This window comes from Sceloporus occidentalis, unplaced genomic scaffold, assembly GCF_023333645.1.
Source record: "Sceloporus occidentalis isolate IW3139 unplaced genomic scaffold, rSceOcc1.0.p SCAF_109, whole genome shotgun sequence".
NCBI classification, from domain to species: Eukaryota; Metazoa; Chordata; class Lepidosauria; order Squamata; family Phrynosomatidae; genus Sceloporus; species Sceloporus occidentalis.
Window position 1 is genome coordinate 2,194,224 of NW_028317089.1, and position 19,993 is coordinate 2,214,216.

The following is a 19,993-nucleotide window of genomic DNA, read 5'->3' on the forward strand; positions in this document are numbered from 1 at the left end:
GCAACCACTGGACTACCTGATTTAGCAGATGCAATCAATTTGGTTGCTATGGCGATAACACTTTTCACTATGAACCATAAGGAAAGGCATATTTTTTAATGATGCCCACTTTCCCATTTAATGTATTTTCTGTTATTTTATTTATTTTTCTAACCCCCCCCCCCACAATTAGAATTTATAAACTATTTTCGTTAATGGGACGCCCCGGTATCCCTGAGAGCTTTGTGAACAAATAATGTATATTAAAGGACTTTAATATGCATTTCTTAAAAAAAAAATAAAAAAAAATAAACCACTCAGCTTTGGGAGAAGCTGCAGCCCCATAGCTGCAGCGGAATGACTACTCTCTGTAGGAACATTTCCTGCTACTGATTGGCTGGTTGATCGGAGGCAAATGAGCTCCTATCAAAATCAGCGGAGGGGGGGGGTCTTGTTGGATCCCCTAAACGCTGGCCCATGTAGGTATATTATGTTGCACAGCATATTGTAGCCAGAGGAGCAGCGTTAATGTTAGTGGTACCTTACAGCTATGGTGAGGTTTATGTGTTATATATAATTTATTTGGGGGGTCATTGTCTATGTGTTGACATGTGGGGAATGTGTGAGGGGTTATATTGTATGTTATCTGTTGTGGACAATGACTTATTGTTTGGTATGTTGCATATATGTTTATATCATATATATAGATGTTATATTTTTATCATGTTATGGTTGTAATAAAACTGTGGACAATTATTTTCCCACATATTGGTGTGGTCTCTGTTTATTGGGTTTATGGTAGAGGAAAAGTTTATGGCGGTTTTTCTTATGCCCTATCTTTCCGATGCGCCTGTCAAGCTAGGTGAGGGGCAATTGCGTATGCCCAATCCCCCCCAATGCATTTGCAAGGGTGGGCACCATGGAAATTTAAAGGGACGTCTCATCTGTCACATGCAATAAACAGGATGGGATGGCTGGACTGTCTCTTTAACTGTTAATATTAAACAGGTAGATTTCATCCCAATGATGAACCCACATAAACCACCGAAACCTTCGACACAAGCAATAATCGCCTGTATAATGCGCGCGTTCTGATTCTTTGGCCATTTCTGTTTTGCCGGGTTTAGTAATTGGGAGGAGTAATTTTCAGGCAATTATTTAGAAGTCAGGTCAGGGGCATGTGAATATATTTTACCACCCACATCTTTCTACCTCTTTTTATAATTAATTGCATGCAGCTTGTTCTAAAGCTAATGTGCCTTCGTTTAATAAGGTTATTTCAATGCAAATTGTGAGGCAATTACCATGTGTTATTTAAAAGTTTCATGCCCAAGTTTGTTAGTTTAAATAAAATGACTAGGACATTTATGTATAATGTATTCCAGGATGCTAGACTGGATTCCATATAACCCAATATATATATAATATTATATATATATATATATATATATATATAGTTTACTGATGTGGAATATTTTGTCTCCTGCTTTTTGAAGAATCCATTACTTCCCATGAGTCCCACCGAGATTTTCCACCAAATGGTTCGAATAATAATTATACTTGTAAACCACATCTTGTGAAAGCAGACATCTCAACCGTGAAATACCAGACAGCAAACGAAAGGTTTGCAGTGAGGATTGTTCATTGAGTTAGAGTGACATTAAAAATACCCTCATCTGCATGCAATAACCACGCATTATATAGGGCCAACTCGGCCCCCCCTTGCCGAAAAAAAATCCACATCGAAATATTGAATCGAAATTACAAAAAATTATGAAATGTAAAAAAAAAAAAAAAGAGTAATACAATAAAACACAATAAAATGGGTGATCTGTTAACAAAAAAGAGAGGAAAAACAATAATGCAATACAATTTGTGTGGGTTGGTTTGCGGAGTTTTAATTGTGCTATTAGTATTAATTATTTAGTTCTGAAGTTGCATGGTTATACTTAAAATATTAGTGTTTCATTTTAATATCTTTATCTATTTTATTTGGGTTCTTTATTGTTGCTGCCCAATTGTATTTTTTTTTTTAAATATTAATCTGGTGTTATAATTATATATTATATTTTTATTGATAGTACCATTTTGCGGTATTTGGGACCACTATACCTGTTCCAGTTGAATACAAAAAAATCCAACCCAATAACAAAAATACAATTTAAATATCTTCATATGTGCGTTAAAAAAGAATAACCATGAATATGGTAGAACTTGTGTATTTTTTTCTAGCATCATGAAAAAATACGTTTTTTCTAAATTACATGTGTTCAAAGATATTTCAGGACCTCTATAATTAGGCGGGCTGGTGGAAGGAATTTCAGATTCATTAGGTCAACTTTAATGGATTCCTCATTAAAAGTTTTGCTGTTAAGAGGATAGGCTACATACCCTTTAATTCTTTGCCCATCTCAATCAAGTCAGTTTTTTTTTTTAATTACTTTAAAAAGGATTTTAAATGAAAATTCCAAAGCCCCAAGCAACGCTGATTGACCAGAGAGTCTAGAAAAATACTAGCCTTCATTTGATGGACTGAGTGTATGTTGCTTGAAAGGTCATTCCTGATTATAGGTGGTCACAAAAATAACCTTAATGCATTTTACTCTGGGGTCCATGCTGGTCCTTTGAGTGGGATTACATTTTGGTGTATTATAGTACTTTGCTTTCATGGACACCTAACATTTTTTATCGATCCATACATAAGGGCTGATTGTTGGATAGAAGTTAAAATTGCATTAATACCCTTGGTCCAAAAGCCTACATGTATCTCTTATAAGGGTATATGGATGTTTCCAAGCACAAAACATTATTTGGCAGCATCAATGTGTATACTTAGACATACCACTTATCCCAGTATATATCCGGCAATGTTCTGTTACGTTAGAAGGCATCCAGAGCTCTAAAGTGTTTGGGAGAATTAACGTGTAGGGTAGTTTTATCTGGAAGGCCAACTGGAATGGGTGGTGGGTGGTAAGTGTTGTCATCATGAGTGTGGGTCATTACCAATCGACCCATAAATGTTGCGGAATTTAGACTACATCAGTTAGACGCAAAGTAGCTGACACTCATTCTCCATGGAAATAGATATTTTGGGAAGAAAGCAGCTGGTAGCTAAGTGGTTTATTCGCAATGTGCTATCATTATACTGTTAACTGGAAGATATTCAACAATCATCAACATTCTAAGGCTGGCCTGACCATCCTCTGATATGACGAGCTGCCACTTGACTTTTGAATCAAGACACATTTTTAATGCACCACGAACCCCTACTCTATCCCTGCTGACATAGTGATGTTGATTTTGGAAATCATTGATACATTTTTATGCTATGCCTTTAATAGCTTTCATTTCACAGTATTTGGAGAGATCTACACTAAGTACATACTTGAACGCTAAACGGAGAGATAAATGAGAAGTGCCACATTTTCTCTGCTTTTGTGGATATCAATATGGATTCATCGCTATTCTACCCACCCCGACGGGACCTTTTAGAGTAAGGCTGGTAAAATAGACATAAAAAGGTATAATTGGTTATCCAACTTTATTATTTATATATTCAGGATTTTGACCATTACTTGATCATTATCCCAGAATATCTTTTTTTATATACCCAAAGTTACAGTAAAGCGGAACCCCAGTAGTAGAACCTTTAATGTCAATGTGTTTGTGGTTCAACTGAAGTATCCAATAGGACGGTTCAGTTTTTCCGTAGACGTGAGATGTTTGATGGGTCTTGAATTGTCTTGCCTATAAGGAAACCCTGCCTGTGTTGGTATCTAGTTAATAAGCACAAGCCCCCGATTGGTACATAAAGTCAGAGGCTATGAAAGATCCTTAGTTCAGAGTAGAAGTCATACGTTTTGAGTATATTGTGGTCTTAAGGAGACATTGATCACACAATGGATATTTTGGGAAGATTTAGAGTACTCAAAGTCCTATGGGCATCCACAGGAACTTTTACAAGGGGGGGCCAAATTGTAGCCCTGCCCAAGGAGTGGGGCATGGACAGGATAAGCTGGAGCGTGGGTGGGAGCGTGCTTTCAGACGAATCTCAAGATTCTGCCGGCATGTCGAACGTGGTTTTCAAATGAATTTGTAAGCAGGAGAGCTTGAAATAGATTTTTTCCTGCCGCTGTGCAGGTTGTCCGGAACCATCTCTGCTCAGTTAGATAGACGAGTGAATTATTAAAAATTCCTCTGCCTTTTTTTGCCCCGATCGATGGATGAAATTTAAGTCAGAACATTTCAAGGTGGGGGCAAGTGCCCTCTCTTGCTCCCCCCTGCGGAGCCGATGCTACGTCCAGAGCCACTCCATTTTCCAGGACTCTTCCAACACATTATTGTATGTTTTAGAGAATGTAATAAATTAATTTATGCGGCAATAATTAATTGCAGACGTATCCTATTTATGTGTCATGGGGCCCTTAGGATGTTACAAAACAAGCTACAGTTTTCCCTTTATGAGCACCAAAGGGGCTTCCTCACGCCAGGAGCCTTGGTGGCAACTAATCTTATGCTCAGTAGTTCCTCTACCCTACGGCATGCATAGAAAGCTCGCTGTCAGTCATTATTTCATAAAAACAGATGTTTCTGCAGTTTTATCCGTAACGGCTATATTACTGAGCTTGCACAAAATAAGCAGGATAGTGTTACAAAGCTGTCACTTTGTGGGGATCAGTTTTGATCCTTTAAACCCACGATAACGTGGCGACATTTTCCAAGGTTACAATGTAACGCTTGTGTACTACACCGTGCATAATCAGGAAATTTCCTTTTCAGCCAATTAGCTTTGAACTTTCCGGGGGTCCAGAACACAACCGCCGCGTTCACATCATAGACGTGTCACGGTATAGCTCGGAAAACCTTTATGCTACATATGCAACGTATGCAGAAATTTCCGCCGCGTTAGCAAAGTCTAGGACTTTCTCGGGCAAATAACTGTCCTTGTGTAATGAGTGATATTATAAATACATTGCCTGTATGTTGTACCTGGAGAGGTCATAGCTGTATTTTGTGTTTGGGGCATCTGTTTCTTTTCACACAACTGCTCTTAAATATTTGTCCTTCCAAACAGTATGTTTGAACTACAAAAAAAAAAAAAAAAAAAAAAAGATTTATTTTCGCCATCCGGGCGTCTGGTCGGCCTGCGCTGCGGGGCATGGTTCTTTTTGCTGGTACTCGAAGGGTTAAAAATGAAAAGCATAAAAAAGAGTTATTAATCTACTGTTTCCCATTTATGGTCATTCTTCCAAGATCGTAAGTAGAAAGCGGGTGAAAGGCTATATGACTTTTAAATAAATGCAGAATGGTTTACAATAGCACATATTTCACAGCTGTGCATATGACAGAAGTATTTAACCGGCCCCTAATATATGGTATAGTAGGTCGTACTGTAAGATCTGGATTTTATATTAATTCCCCAGAAAAATGTTGTGGTTTTAAGGCAGTGGACAAACTAGACATGCATATCGCTCATAGACACATCATTATTACATGGATGCTATGTGTAGGTAGGTTCGCCTATATATAATAATGCTACCCAAACTGAAAATCAGATTAATAATTGATCTTTAAGTATTTATAATGTATTAATATGATTTTTTGTATTACGCATCTTGTGAAACTGAATGCCAAAATGTCCCAAGAGATGCAAGGTGATACCCTCAAGTGACTAAAGGTATAGAAACTTTGTCCAATAATTAGCAGCTTCAAAATACAATAAAGGGAAAATATATATGTGACGTAGAAAAATTTAGAGATAATTATTATGATAATCTAAAACAGAGGAGAATGATCTAGGTGGTATACTCTATAAATATAAATACTCTATAAACTGCTCTTTGACAGTCAACACGAGGAGGAGACATACCAATAGGTGAAGTGCCAGGTACAAGAGATGGCTTACCAGAATTAGATGTTTCGAAAGTAGAGTATACAGTAATGCTGTCATGCCCTTCTCACCCTTACCTACTCTCCCCAGCTGTCCTCTGTCACTGCCAAAAGCGGAGTAGGCTGTAGCCGTGGTCTGTAGTAGCGGCGCCTACCCGCGATCGTGTTCGCAGTAGCACGGTAGGCCAAAACCGCGGCCTACCAGGACTTCCAGGTGTTGCCCAGATATCAGCATAATGTTGCACACCTGTAGAGGGGAGGTGAAGCCTGCCTCCACCATCAACTATCCACCAATAATGTTCACACACAGAAACAGTGAACCAGGTGCTGTGGAATCCTCTCTGGCAACCAATCCAGTGAGGAGCTTCTTCAGCACAGGGAGGAGAAGATACCTGCAGCACTATAATAACTCCTCCGACTGTGACCACTTTACTCCAGTGTTCCAGAACTTTGGTTCCTGTACGTCCTTGGACTACAGATTACTGTTCTTCTCTGCTCACCTTGCTACAGACCTTCCATTGGATTCTCCGTTACTTGACCTTTGGCTTTCCTATTGGACAATTCCCCCGCTTGTCTGTTTCCTGACCCTAGCTTGGACTACCATTTTCTCTGCTCACCTCACCTATTGGACTGTTGTTTTGGACTATCCTCTACTCTTACGCTCCTAACCCAATCCTGACAAATGTAGATAAGCATTGACAATAAACTCCCTTTATCTGCAGACCTGGAGGCCGCCATTGTTGTCAGTCATGTGATATTCCGTGTGACTTTTTGTGTTCAAACTCCACACTGAGCTGATTCTTCATGGCGATACTAATGAAGTCGATTCTTCTAAAGACTTTCATCAGTCAAAGTCTTAGGCTGAGCAACTGTTTGTGTATTCGGATTCATACAAATCAATTTTAAATAAATGTGCCATTTTTTTTCACTCTCACTCTTCCTCACACTCAGTCTCTCTCACACTCTTTCACGTGCTCTCTCACACTCTCTCAATGTTTCCCTACCTTCTCTGCCGTGTCCCTGTCTCCTTTCCCGCAGCTCCGCTTTTTTTCTTTACTGTTCTTGTTCTTCTGTCTTTTTTTTGTTCTGTCTTCTTTCTTCGTCTACTTCTCTCCATGTCTTCTTTCTTCATCCCCTTCTCCGCGAACTAATTCTCCTGGTGAACTTGAATCATTTTTGGTCCATTTGCATATGTCTAGTGATTAAGATTGTGCCATTCTATTGCTTCCCACGGGCAGCATCATAAGAAGTCAGTGTAAATGTCTAGTAGATTGGGTCTCTGATAACAGAGCAAGAACTCATACAAATGGCTAATATGTTGCGTACCTACCTAGCTTTTCCACATACATTTACCAAATTATAGACATTTTCGCCACTATTCCAGAAAAGATGGAAAAGGGCACTGTCTATTATAATCTTTTAATAGGTAAATGGTTGGATTTTTATTAAATTTGTACTTGCTGACCTGCTGACCTGTTACACTAGACATCCACAATCCCACGCAAGAGTTCGCTATTACACCCAAATCCCTTCTACTGACAAACATTTATGAAAACTGTCAAGACAAATTGTAACAGGGATTTTAGGTTTATTTTGTGTCTTTCCTTTAAAGCACCAGATGTTGAGTCTGATTCTAAACAGTCTGAGGGTGTTTATATGACCCTAAAGCAATAAATTTGATAATACTGCTGAGGGCAATAAATAAATTCAATATTTATTCTTGTTAAAGTAATTTAAAGCAATTGGCTTTTTTTACTAATGAATTTTGTTATTTAATCTGCTTCCTTTTGTTATTAAAGCACCCGGCTTTGAAATATGTAATCAATTGAACTTAATATTCTCCTGCTAAATAGGAATCATATTTACGCGGGCGACTGCAATAATTGCGAATGCTGCACAGCTATTAAAAAGCGAATAACCAAAAATTGAACAATCACAGCATTAAAGTTTATTACTGGACATAATTTAGGAAACAGTTGCTACAACTTTTAAAGGAACATTATCATGACATTTTTACTGCACTTTATTAAGGGCGATTTTGTAAATTTTAAATATGTATCAGTTTTAATAAAATTGTTACTCTTGTATCAAATAGAAATTCTTTATAATTTTTGATTCTTTTCTTATACACTTTCTCCCGGGGAAACTTATTAGGATCTAATATTACTGTTTCGTATAAACAATAGAATTCCTGGGTCTATTTAGAAATTGGAATACATTAATATTTAACATGAGCTGTCCAAAGATTCATTAATGACCTGGACATAATTGTCCTACAAGTTACAACATTACCCTATAAAACCCTTCAACGTACAATATTACGGCATTACAATGTATATTATGGAACAATAGCAAATACAAAAAAATTCCATGCTTTCATTTTACCCTAGAAAAAGCCATTTTTTTTTTAACCAAAATGTTTTCTTATACCTTTTTTTTTTCCAGAAGTGATATGTATTCAGCTGCTGTCATGTGTCGGTGTCAGCCTGAGATAAGCCTGATGTGCCATTAGCGGTGATACATAGAGCACAGGCTGAGCGGCTGCATTATACCACAGCGGTAACTCCAAGAGTTAAGAACAGATGCCATCATCATTTCAGTAAAAGCTCACATTCTCACAACTAATTCTGCTTTTCCATCTTACTCTGACAACCCCCCCCTCTTGCTAGCATTTGCAGTAGGGCACTTTTACAGACCAAAATAACATTATTCTTTCAAATTCTATTTCCTATTTTTCATTATTTTTATTTCTATCATTCCAGTGTCCATCCATCTGTCTATATATCATTGTAATCCCATCCTACCACCTCTATCTATCTATCCATTTATCTATGTCTATGAATATTCTCCGTCTGATCACCTGTCTTTTATCCTTCTTTCTCTCCATTTCTATACCCATGGGGCATGTGGATGGAGAGCCACATGTATTGCCACCAATACATGTGGCTCTCCATCCACATGCCCCTTGGATAAAGAAATGGAAGTGACTTAATGGTAGCCTTGCTTGTTGCCTTCAAGAAGTGGCCCCTTATGTTAACCTCATGCCGCATCAATTTTATTTATTTATTGAAAATTTATTTTGTAAAGCATGGGGTGTCTGTTCTCTGTCCCTAGAGGACACCCGGAAAGAGGACCCAGCTCTCCACTCCACCTCTTGGATCCTGGACAAGAAGCTGGCCATCAGATGTCTTCTTGCAGCATGGATGGTCATGAAAATATCATCATAGATAATAACAATCATTCTACTGGATATTTTCCATATGTTCAAAGAGAAATCTGGCCACCATAATGTTGGTTTTAGGTTGATACAAGTTTCACCCTTTTCCCAGCTTTACGAGTGCTTCCAGGAGCTTTATGAGGCTGGTGGATTACATAGATCTTGCCTACCTGCATGGGACCACTATGGATAAGGCACCCATCTATAACCATTAAAAAGAGGCAATACAAAAGGGTATTACTGGAGAGTGAGGCCAGATCTCCTTGAGCAAAAGGCGAAGAGTGGATAGGACATTGACATTGGAGAGTGAGATAGTGAATCAGTTACATAGAGAAGAGACAAAATGGACCTGGAAAGGTCCCACTAAAAAAATATTTTTTTTATATATATATATATATATATATATATATATATAATATACAGTATATGATGAGAGCAGCTAGTTTCATATGCACTTAACCATACCATATATTTTCATGCTTTATATTCTCTGTAGCAAGGACCATGCATTTTATTGCTTATTGAACGGGTTTATGTCCTCCAATCGTTATTACTGCCACACTTTTAGCAGAATTGCTTTTGTGCTATATGATGATACTCGTGTTTTATCATCACTATCATAAGAGGAATCTAAAATGAACCTAGTGAGAAAGAATGCATTTCTGTATTCCACACCAGAGATTAAATTCCGCCTTCATATAGCTATATTTCGATGTATGTATAATCCACTTATCTTCAGAAACACTTTCTGAAATGCTTGTTGTTTCTTTGGCTCTGAACATAAAAGGTCTAATAGGTGAAACTCTATTCCTTCCATTACTCATTAGACAAGAAAATCTAGATAAATCAGATTTGTAATCTGAGATTAACTTTCGTAGTTTCATCTGTCGTTAATCATTTGAGAGGGGGAAAAAAAAGGCTGGGATATTCACATATGGGAAAGCATTACAACATTTATCGACTTATTTTATTTCCATTTTAAAACCATTTCGGTCGTTTATAAGGATGAAGAGCAGGCACATTAGTACGCCAATCATTAAATATTATTGTATAAGTAGAATTATAGAAATGCCACTGGACAGGAAGAACAGTCTCTGTACCTCTGACGCTGTAGGTAAAACTGGGGGAAATTATTTGGCCCTCAACGGAGATTAACGCCAGAAAGAGCCTTATTGCATATAAATTTACCTAAATCCTCAAAATGTATCATTTTTGCTACATCTCCTGATGGCAATTAAGACAGTCCTGGCCAGAAATTGGAGAACTTCAGACCCAATTTTGTGGGTAAAGATAAAACCCCAAATACTACACCAATGATTTTGACTCATGATATTTGGAATAATAAAAGAAATGAATCCTGGGAATATTGGATTAAAACCCTTTCAGAGGGTAAATCAGACTGGTAATATTCAGGAATTTTTACAACAAATTTTTCTGATCATTCTGAAAGAAATAGTAGCAAAAATGATACCTCATATGAGTCAGTAACTAATTTAGAGCGGTTACTAATTGGTCACGCACTGGTCAATGGAATCCCAATATTGTGTTGTCTGTAAATGTCGATGTTTTAAATGTATTAATGTATTTTTCTATGTCTTTTGTACCTTTGTATAAAATAAAATTGAAAAAAAAATTAAAAATAAAAAAAAAAACCTGGGGAAAATATATTTTTTATTTTATTGGTAAAATGGTGGTTGCAGAATTCTTGTTGATTTATCTAGATATTATTATTATATAAGAAGGAGCAACAGGGGAGGAAAAAGGGGAACAGGTGCTGCCACACACTTCCTGGTGCACCCAATTTAATTGCCCCCAGGTTGCTGGTTGTAATGTCTCGTTCTAGGAGAGGTCCTAGTTAAACATTCCAGTATGACAGAGACTCGTGTGTCTAACTTTTCCTGGAGTGCTTTTTTTGGAGATATAGGAGACAGTGGACAATATCCATGTAGTCAAGACAGATGTGAGGGTGGCAGGTTGTTAACTGGGTGAATCTATACTTTAACCACCGCTCATGGACTAAAAGCTTAGTATTTCAATTTATACCCTCCATATATCTTAGAGTGACATGTTATTGTAGGTAGCAGAATTACAGGATGTCATAAAACCATGAGTGGACATTTGTAGGAATTAGCCCCAAACGTGGTGAAGTAAATTGGCCCTCGGGGCTCTGTAGGCTCCTAATTAATTACTCAATTCTCTGAGTTGAAGTAGGCGAAGGCCTGAAAACCCTACTGGGAAATCTAGCTGGAGAAACCTACAAATAAGTCAAAATAAATATATCGTATTGCTTTGAGTTAAAAATATGTAATATTCAATGTCTGGGAAATCAAAAGGCGGTGGAAAGAGGTCAAGTTTCCTGATCTCCGCTGCCCCAGAAGCATGTTAGAAATACACATTTATTAAGAAATTTGAAGACATCAAAAAAATGTACATTAATAAAAACTATGTTTTCAACATACAAATCGGTGTTTGTTCAATCAGTTTTTTTTGTTATTGACTTCCAAATCAAAAGCCAACATCAATGCTGAGAGATGAAACAGTCTTGCTGTTGACTTTCGAATATACATCCCTCTTAATAAGGTATTTTGATTTGGAGATATTATATCTTCGTTTTCTTGTATTTCAATATCCAGTTGACAGAACAAAATATGCACTATTAGGATCCTTTATATACAGCAAGGCTACAATTTTTTAAATATTTGAGTTTTGACGTTACTTTTTCTTTACTTTTGCAACAATTAAACGATTGCATGGCCCCTATTCTTGCCAAACAAAAAATAAAGTGGGAAGAGGCCATTAAGTTTTTTTGGGGGGCTGTTGATATATTTCGATTATTTTTATTAACAGTACAATGAAAAATGCAAAATGAATCATTTTAAAAAGAAACAAAATATTGTTCGTCTCCAACGTTCACTTGTTCAGTGTTGCTTAATGACTCTTGTACCATCAACCGACTGGTATATATTAATGGTTACTGGTCACCCAGTGAACTGTCTTTTAGAATGCATGTAACAATGTGTCTTATTGATATGAATGAACATTGCTCATTTCAATGACAAACACGTGTTCCAAGACTATACCATTAGAAGGAGTTGCTTTTGCAAACAAAATTAAATGCTTGGACAACGAATAAAACACATTTTTCCATTAAGCGTATAAAATGTACCAGTGTGGACATAGCTCTACTGGATTTATTTAAATGTTAATGAGAAAGGCTTTTCAAATAATGAATCTACTAATGAAGTAGTCCCAAAGAAACCACTTTTCCCTATTCAGTCGTTTTATGACGCAATACAGCCCACCATCTGCAGGGCCAGCTATAAGGGTCCACTATTTGCTAATAGACAATGTTCTGCTCTCTGTACCAGCCACACATTTGAATGATTCATTTCTTGGTGAAAAGGTCTTGGGTTTTTTTTATTGGAATGAATCAAATACATTTCACATTGAGCAATTCTCGGACTACTTTACCGTATTATATTCATAGGACGGAGCACATAAAAATTCTGTTGAAATTCTCTGATTCACCAACAGGGGGCGCATTATGTTATCCTCATTGCCTTGGCCTACTTTTTGGTTTAGTAACAAGTACTACTTAAATATAACTATATAGTTAAATGCACTATTTATTTTCTCTCTAAAAATAGAATTTTTGCATTTTTTTTAGGTAACAACATTTAATTGACTTTCACAGTAGATGTTGGGGTCGCTTCAGGAGTGTGAAGAAGCATGGTAATCTAGTCCCCAAGGACTATGATATTTGAATGAATGCTATCGTCAGATATGACATCATATCTGTCATATTTATTCTCTGTAGCACATGACGAGTGAGGAAAGTGGTCTCCATGATCTTTCACAGGGGGCAACCAATGGATGTCTATCTGTCCTCATCCCCTCATCTCAGAAAGGCACGCAAGGATGGTTGTGAGCAATATGATGAAATGGAAGATCCCAGAATATTCAAGGTCCTCCTGCCTCTTCCTTTAGCCGCTAGGTGCTCCCTCTAAAAAATGATTATTATTTTTGTGTTAAATGTCTGTTTAACTTGCTTGCATGGCCGTGATCTTAGTCCATCTGGATTTTCTCCCTTATAATCTAAAGATTCTGTTTACTGAGCTGCAGAATCTCCAATGTCCTGGACAGTTAGTATACACACAGTAACTTCTTATTAAGAAAACATTTCATCGTAGGGTATCAGGAGGTCATATTTTAGACCAAACCAGTCCAAAAAAAAACTGGGCAAAAAAGCCATAAAAAAAGACATCATGAGTCCTCCAGAAAATGAAATACAACTAAAACAAAGGACAATAGCATTATAAACAATAAGTAAAAGTAGATAACCTTAGCAGTAGCTATAATTTCACAGATGACTAACCCTGCCACTTACAATACATCCAGTGAGTCATTTACACTTATTTTTACCATTTCCAGAAAACGGATTGACGTTTTTGACGTCAGATTATTTTCCCCTGGTTTTTTTAAAGAAATTTACTGTAAAACCGTATGATTATTCTTTGACCATTGAAGTCTAACATTGTAACAGCATGAAAATTGTAAACTCTGATTTATTTATTTTATAGGACAAAATAATTTACTATGTTTATCCGATTAAATTGAAATCACCTCAATGTCTGTTTTGGTGTTCATTCTTAGATCAATCATTTTGTTTGATCTGCTTCTTTTTTCCGATACATTATACCCAAGACTTGCTTAATATCCCAGGACCAAAAAGGTCCAAAAGATATTGAGTCTCTCCAATGCCCTAACAAATAAATTTACAAGTGGAAACGCACATTGGTTGGTGGCAGGGCAGGACTGGGCATGGCGAGGTGGTGCTGGCACTTTAAGTTCAGCCATTTAAGTTCAGATGGCCAGTCCAGGCCAGGTTGGCAGAACATAGAAGAAGAGGAGTGGATTGTACAAACGGGTGAGGTTTTAAGACACAAAAAAGTGTCCTAAATTGAGTAGAATATGGATGGATACATTTTGTGGGGTGGTTTCTAGGCACGTGATTAGTGGTTTGAGGGTTGTGGTTTATAATGTTGCACATTCTGGAAATAAGATACGAGAACTTTTCTAGGATCAGTCAACACTTGAGGATGAGCCAAGTAAAATCTGTTTATTCTTTGCATTGTTCTTTGGAATCGGGACTTTAAAACAAATCCTAGGGTCTACAATCAGGGAAGTCCAGAAGCCAGTCACCCACTGCCAACTGTCCCATTCGTTCTTGATATAGCATTTTAGATTTATTATGTTATGTACCTACGTTTTCATAAGCAGATAACTATGAAGCGCCCTGCCTTTCTCGAATTTACGATCTGTCTCAGCTGCTGTTGAATGGCAAAAAAGGACATGAAAAATGGTTATTTTGCCTGTCAGTCAATAATGAGGGGAATGACAAATATTACAGCTGTGGTTTGTCATGCATTAGGTTACTAGTATGAAGAAGCTATTTTTACTTCTAGGATTTCCTAGGAATTTCCTTGTCTAAGTTATAGGGATCTCTACATTAAAAAAGGAAGAGAAATAAAGAGAACAGAAGAAGTAGAAGATAAAAGGAGAGTAATCTAAGAAAAGCAAAGAAAAAAAGAATAAAAGCCATAAAACTGAAGCAACATTTTTATAAAAGTCAAAAAAAGACTCCAAACTGAAATTCCTGTCCTCATTTTTCTGTACAATTTTCTATTTAAAATGAAAGTTTGGTTCATATCAGATCCCTTTCAGAAAATCAATAAAATGTCCACAACGAAAGAGCTCTTCCATGATGTGAGACCTCGCTAACCCGCACAAGATGTCTGTGATGTACATATTAGTACCAAGGGCAGCAGGTCCAAGGGGGCAGTAGTCCCAGGGGTAGACTGCACTTTTGGGTGATCAGGAACACCAGTATCCCACTGCACAATGGGCTGATTGCAATGGACATCTTTGATCTCCCCACCCGGCCCATTTACATTCAGCATAGGGGCAATGCCCTCAGAGGGCGGTGGTGGCGACATTGTTGGTGGGGCTAGCTCCAGCGGCTTTATATTTGTATGGGGGTGGAAGAGGGAAAATGATCATGGAGCATGGCATGTCAAAATGCCGCCCCCATATCCTGGAGATTTGGGGCCACGACCTGGAAATCCAGAAAAGCAGTGCCTCACCCAAAGTCTCTGAGCAAAACCTGGAGATTTCCCATGTATGATGATGTCACATCCCTGCACCCTGTGTCTTAAAGAAACAATGAGAGTGCCTACCATGGAAAAGGCAGCTGGTGGCCCTTTCCTGGGTCCAGCCTAGGTCAACCCCAAAGGTAAATACACCACTGGACAGGACATTTTCAGTTCCACCCATTGGCAGCAACACTTGAGACTGCTTACAAAATACCGTCCTCAGTCTCTTCCTCTCTCTCTAAATTTTATCCACAATTCTGATGCTCAGCCATATCGTAGAACCATCCAAGGGGCTGACTGCGCGGCGGAGACAAAGACCCAAGTCTTTGTTAAAAAGACCGTGATGAGATATCTATTTAGAAAACGAGGAGAGAGTTAAACCACTTAAGGGGCTATAAAAATTCTAGCTGTGTTCATGGCTCAACAAATTGAGAGAAAATTCAGAGCCAAATGACAGGTAGACTAATTTCAATCATGTCTCTTCCTGTGTGTGAGTGTCAGTGAGTGATTGCGCCTATAATTTCATCAAATGTGCAACTATTGCTTTCCGTGAAGATTTACATGGCTGTTCTAAGCCCTAAAGGGAAAAGTTCCTGAAAATTGGTTTGGAAATGTTCTTTTCATTAAATTTGAAGCTATTTTTTCCCTTGAAATAAAGGGCCAATTGTCAACGAGTGAACATCTGACTGACAAAGTCAGCCGAAAAAAAAGTAGATAAGGTTTTTTGGAGCTCAGAAAAGAAAACAAATCATGGTTTTTCCTGAACCGGTTCAATTACCTTACTGCTTAAACATCTTTGAATGTCGTAGTGTTGAGGAGACAAGAAAAGGTTAATTGTGTGCTGAATATAATTAAAAACGATTAAAAATAGAAAAAAAAAATATAAAGGAAACTTTATTGACTACGGTATTAAAGTTTTGATGACTATAATAACAAAGCAAATGTTTGTTTTCTGAGAAGGGACACTTTTTAAAATTGTGGAAGTTTAATTCAATTATAAAATTGCGTGAGATTTAGTTCTGCAAATATATTGACCCCTTAAAGACAATGCATTGGGAGCCCGTACATGTACGGGTTTTGTTGTGAAGGGGTTAAAAACAGGGATATATTAATTTTGTTTTGGCAATGTAATGCTTAATTTTTAATCTACCAGGAATAAATGTTCATCATTTACAAAATAAAATAAAATGTTATTGTGAGAATATGTCATTTTACGTAAACATTCATGCAATTTGGAGATAAGGCAATTTATATTTTTTTTTTTATATTTTTTAGTTATATTTACAAGTTAATAGCAAGAGTCAAACTGTACCAGAAATGTCATTCAGATAAAAAAAGGAATCTACAGCAGTCGTTAATGTTATCAAGACCCTATTCTACAGAGCTGGACAACAGTCACAAATGATAAAATTAGAATTAGACTATTCCTACTATAGTAGTCATCTCGTGTCTCGTGGGGAACCAACTAAGTGGCAAATTCGTGTACCTTAAATGGGAACACCCACCAAAATTTTGTATTATTGATGTGAGATAAAAATATGCTTTCAGAAGAATTGTGCTGTTTTGGGGTTTTAAAGAGTTCAAGTTTTTCTATACTGTTTTCAGCAAGATACATATTTGGCTTTTTTATGTGTTCTAGCTCTATTATTTGAGCCCACGTTACTAGACCAAAGGTCTTCAAGCTATGGCCCGTGGGCTTTATCGAGCAGCACCTTGCCCATGCACTACTGGCCTACCGTCATACCACAAAATTTCCCCGGTAGGCCGTCTCACCTGAGTCTGGTATGGCATATGTTAAGCAATGAAAGAAAGATAGTCCAAACAGATGATTGAAAGGGCCCAGCGCGCCTGAAGATTGTATGCAGGAGTCACAGTGCAGTAGTGGAGATGGAAAGGGCCTGGTTGCAGGGTGACCACACTCACCCAGGTGTTGTGCACCTAGGGTTGTGCAGCCAAACACCAGCGCCCTGATATGGCAGCGGATGTAGTCCAGAATGAAGTGAAGTGATATCCTGCAGGCACCCTGGAGCAGGCATGAAGCAGATCACTAGAATCACGTGCAGGATGCTGCAGGCTAGGAGTATGGAAGCTAAGCAAAGGGTATAGGAGAAACATAACAAGCAAGGGACAGGGAGACCAGGCACGAAACATAACCAAACAAGATATACATGTTACAGGGCACTACAGTGAACCAGACAAGGAATAAACATTACTAGACAAGATATACATGATACAGGGCACAACAAAGGACAGGGAACAAGGCAAGGAACACAGGGGAAGGAGTGAGGAGCCGGAATCCTCGGACGCTTCTCCTTTAAGCAAGGATAGGCCATATTGACTAGGACAAAGGGAGAGGAGAGAGGAACCTCAGATGATACAAGGAAGAAGGGCAAAGGTACATAAGAGACAAACAAACATGAATACAGAACCTAGCCTAAGACTGCTTGATAACAATTGGAGATTCCGTCACATGTTATGGCCATAGTATGCTTAGCCCACCACTACGCCAAAGTACTCCAATGACGGTGAGTCCTAACGCTAATCCCTGCTGACAGAGGTACGAAACAAACCAAAGATGTAATCCAAACACACAGCACTGAGACATACCTTTAGACTGAAGACTGAGACAAACAGAACACACGGGTGGGGCACACCTTATAAAGGATACAAAGCAAAAGCAAAGAGCTGAAGCAGAAGCAAGGAATGGAAGATCAGAACAAAGCAAAAGGAAATCCAGGAATGGATCGAAGCAAAACAGGGAAACTGAAACAAGACAGATATGCAGCTCCGCAGCCTGGGCAGAACGTGACACAGGGAAGATGAAGTAGGGAATTATGGATACGATTTACATGATCACTGCTTTTGATTAGAAAATCCTTTTATTTCTAGAAACAAAATCGAGCAAAGTGTAAGAAAAAATTAAGCTGGTCTTAAAAGGCCAAAAGCGTGGTGGAAAATCGAGGACAAACTCAACATGAGAGGTTCCAGAATGTAGAGGAGTTAATTAAGTAAAAGAGTGATGCACAAGCGTGTTCTGTAAATTAACAGAAGAGATTTTAAGGATTAGGGAGGGCAGAGAGACAAAAAAGCAGACAGGTGAACATGTTGAGAGGAACACAAGGGAGAAAAAAGCTACAGAGGGAAGCGGCAGCTGTGAGATACATTCATCCGACGCAACCAGCTGAGTGGCATTGACAAGACTGAAAGACAAACCTACGAGCAGAAAAGTAGAACAATATGTGATGACAGATAAGAGGTTCGAGTGAATCCAAGATAAGAACAGTGAGGGTATATAATCCAGTGGTTTACCGGGCAGTAAAAGGACTCTCGAGAAAGCAAACTGTAAGGCTTAGAGGAACGTTGGGGGGATTGTAGGTGCAAAATGTATGTTTTGTGCGTGCAAATTAAAAATCAATAGAGTATTAAGGTTATCTGTGGTTTTTATAAAAGAATGACAGTCGGTTATTGGAAATGAGATTTTGGATGAAGCGTCCTTTGGCTGAATCAATGCTGGTCTAGTAAATAAACGTACTTAGAAACAAGAGCCTGGTAGTTGATATATGAAATGTATTTTTAGCAGAAGGAGGGGACACTGAAACACAAAAAATATTTATTTTTATAAAGATGTAACATATATAATATAAATGTAAATTATCCATAAGACTCCAAGCATTTCGTTTGGCAAAGGAGAATGTTTAAGAGTACATACATGGAATAGTATAAGTGCATTCTAGAGTGTGTGTGTGTCTGAGAATTGGTGAGTGTATGTGTAAGTGTGTGTTAATGTGAGTGTGTGTATGCTTTATAGTGGGTGTGTGTACTAGTGTGTATGTTAGTTATGGGGGACAAAGGGGACAAGGTCAAGGTGTCAAAAGGTGCCAGCAATCCCCTGAATCGAAGACCCACAATATTCACCCTGCTGGGGTTAAAATTACAATATTGATAATATTAATAAGTCAAGATCCATCACCAATAATAGTAATAATTCAGGATCCATTTCACATATCACAAAAAGCACTCATTTATTATTAAGATGTTAGAATGTTCTGTACTCAACGAAACTATTGCATTTACAATCCAATATTCAGCTAAAATAATCTTTCCTGTAGAGACCACATAAAGTGCAGATAGAGTTTGGAACGCCTTGTGAACAGAGCTGTACATCTTTATGTTTACAACAGCCCATCCAATTTTCAATGCAAGGAAGCTATTCTAAATTCTAAATTTTAATATTTTAATATAACTGTACTCATAGAAACAGGATGACAACACAGACACGAGACAAGCGTCTCATCACGATGAATCATGTAGACGTTTTACTGTGATTCCAATGGAAATGGAAATTTATCGCCATTGCCTTGGATGTTATTTAATCTGTTCCTTTATTCTTCCTTGCCTTTAAAATAATGCGTGTCTGTGATTAAGCATGAGCACTCCACAGTTCAAAGATTCATTGTCACCCGGAGAGATGTATATTAAACTACAATTGTGGCAAAAACATGCGCATCAAGCTTTTGATATCTACATACTGAATATTCAGTTGTATAATGTCAAAGTGGATTCAATCACAATAATAACCTCTGGCATATCTACGCGCCCTATTACTTATCTTAACAGTTGCACTTGGCTCCCGTTCATACTTAATCACTAAGGTCCATTATGTTTTAATGCACTCAGACTAATGCTAAATGATGTTGACTTGACTGTGAGTTAATGTGGCGTTCGACGCTATGACAGCCTCCGTTAAACACGACTT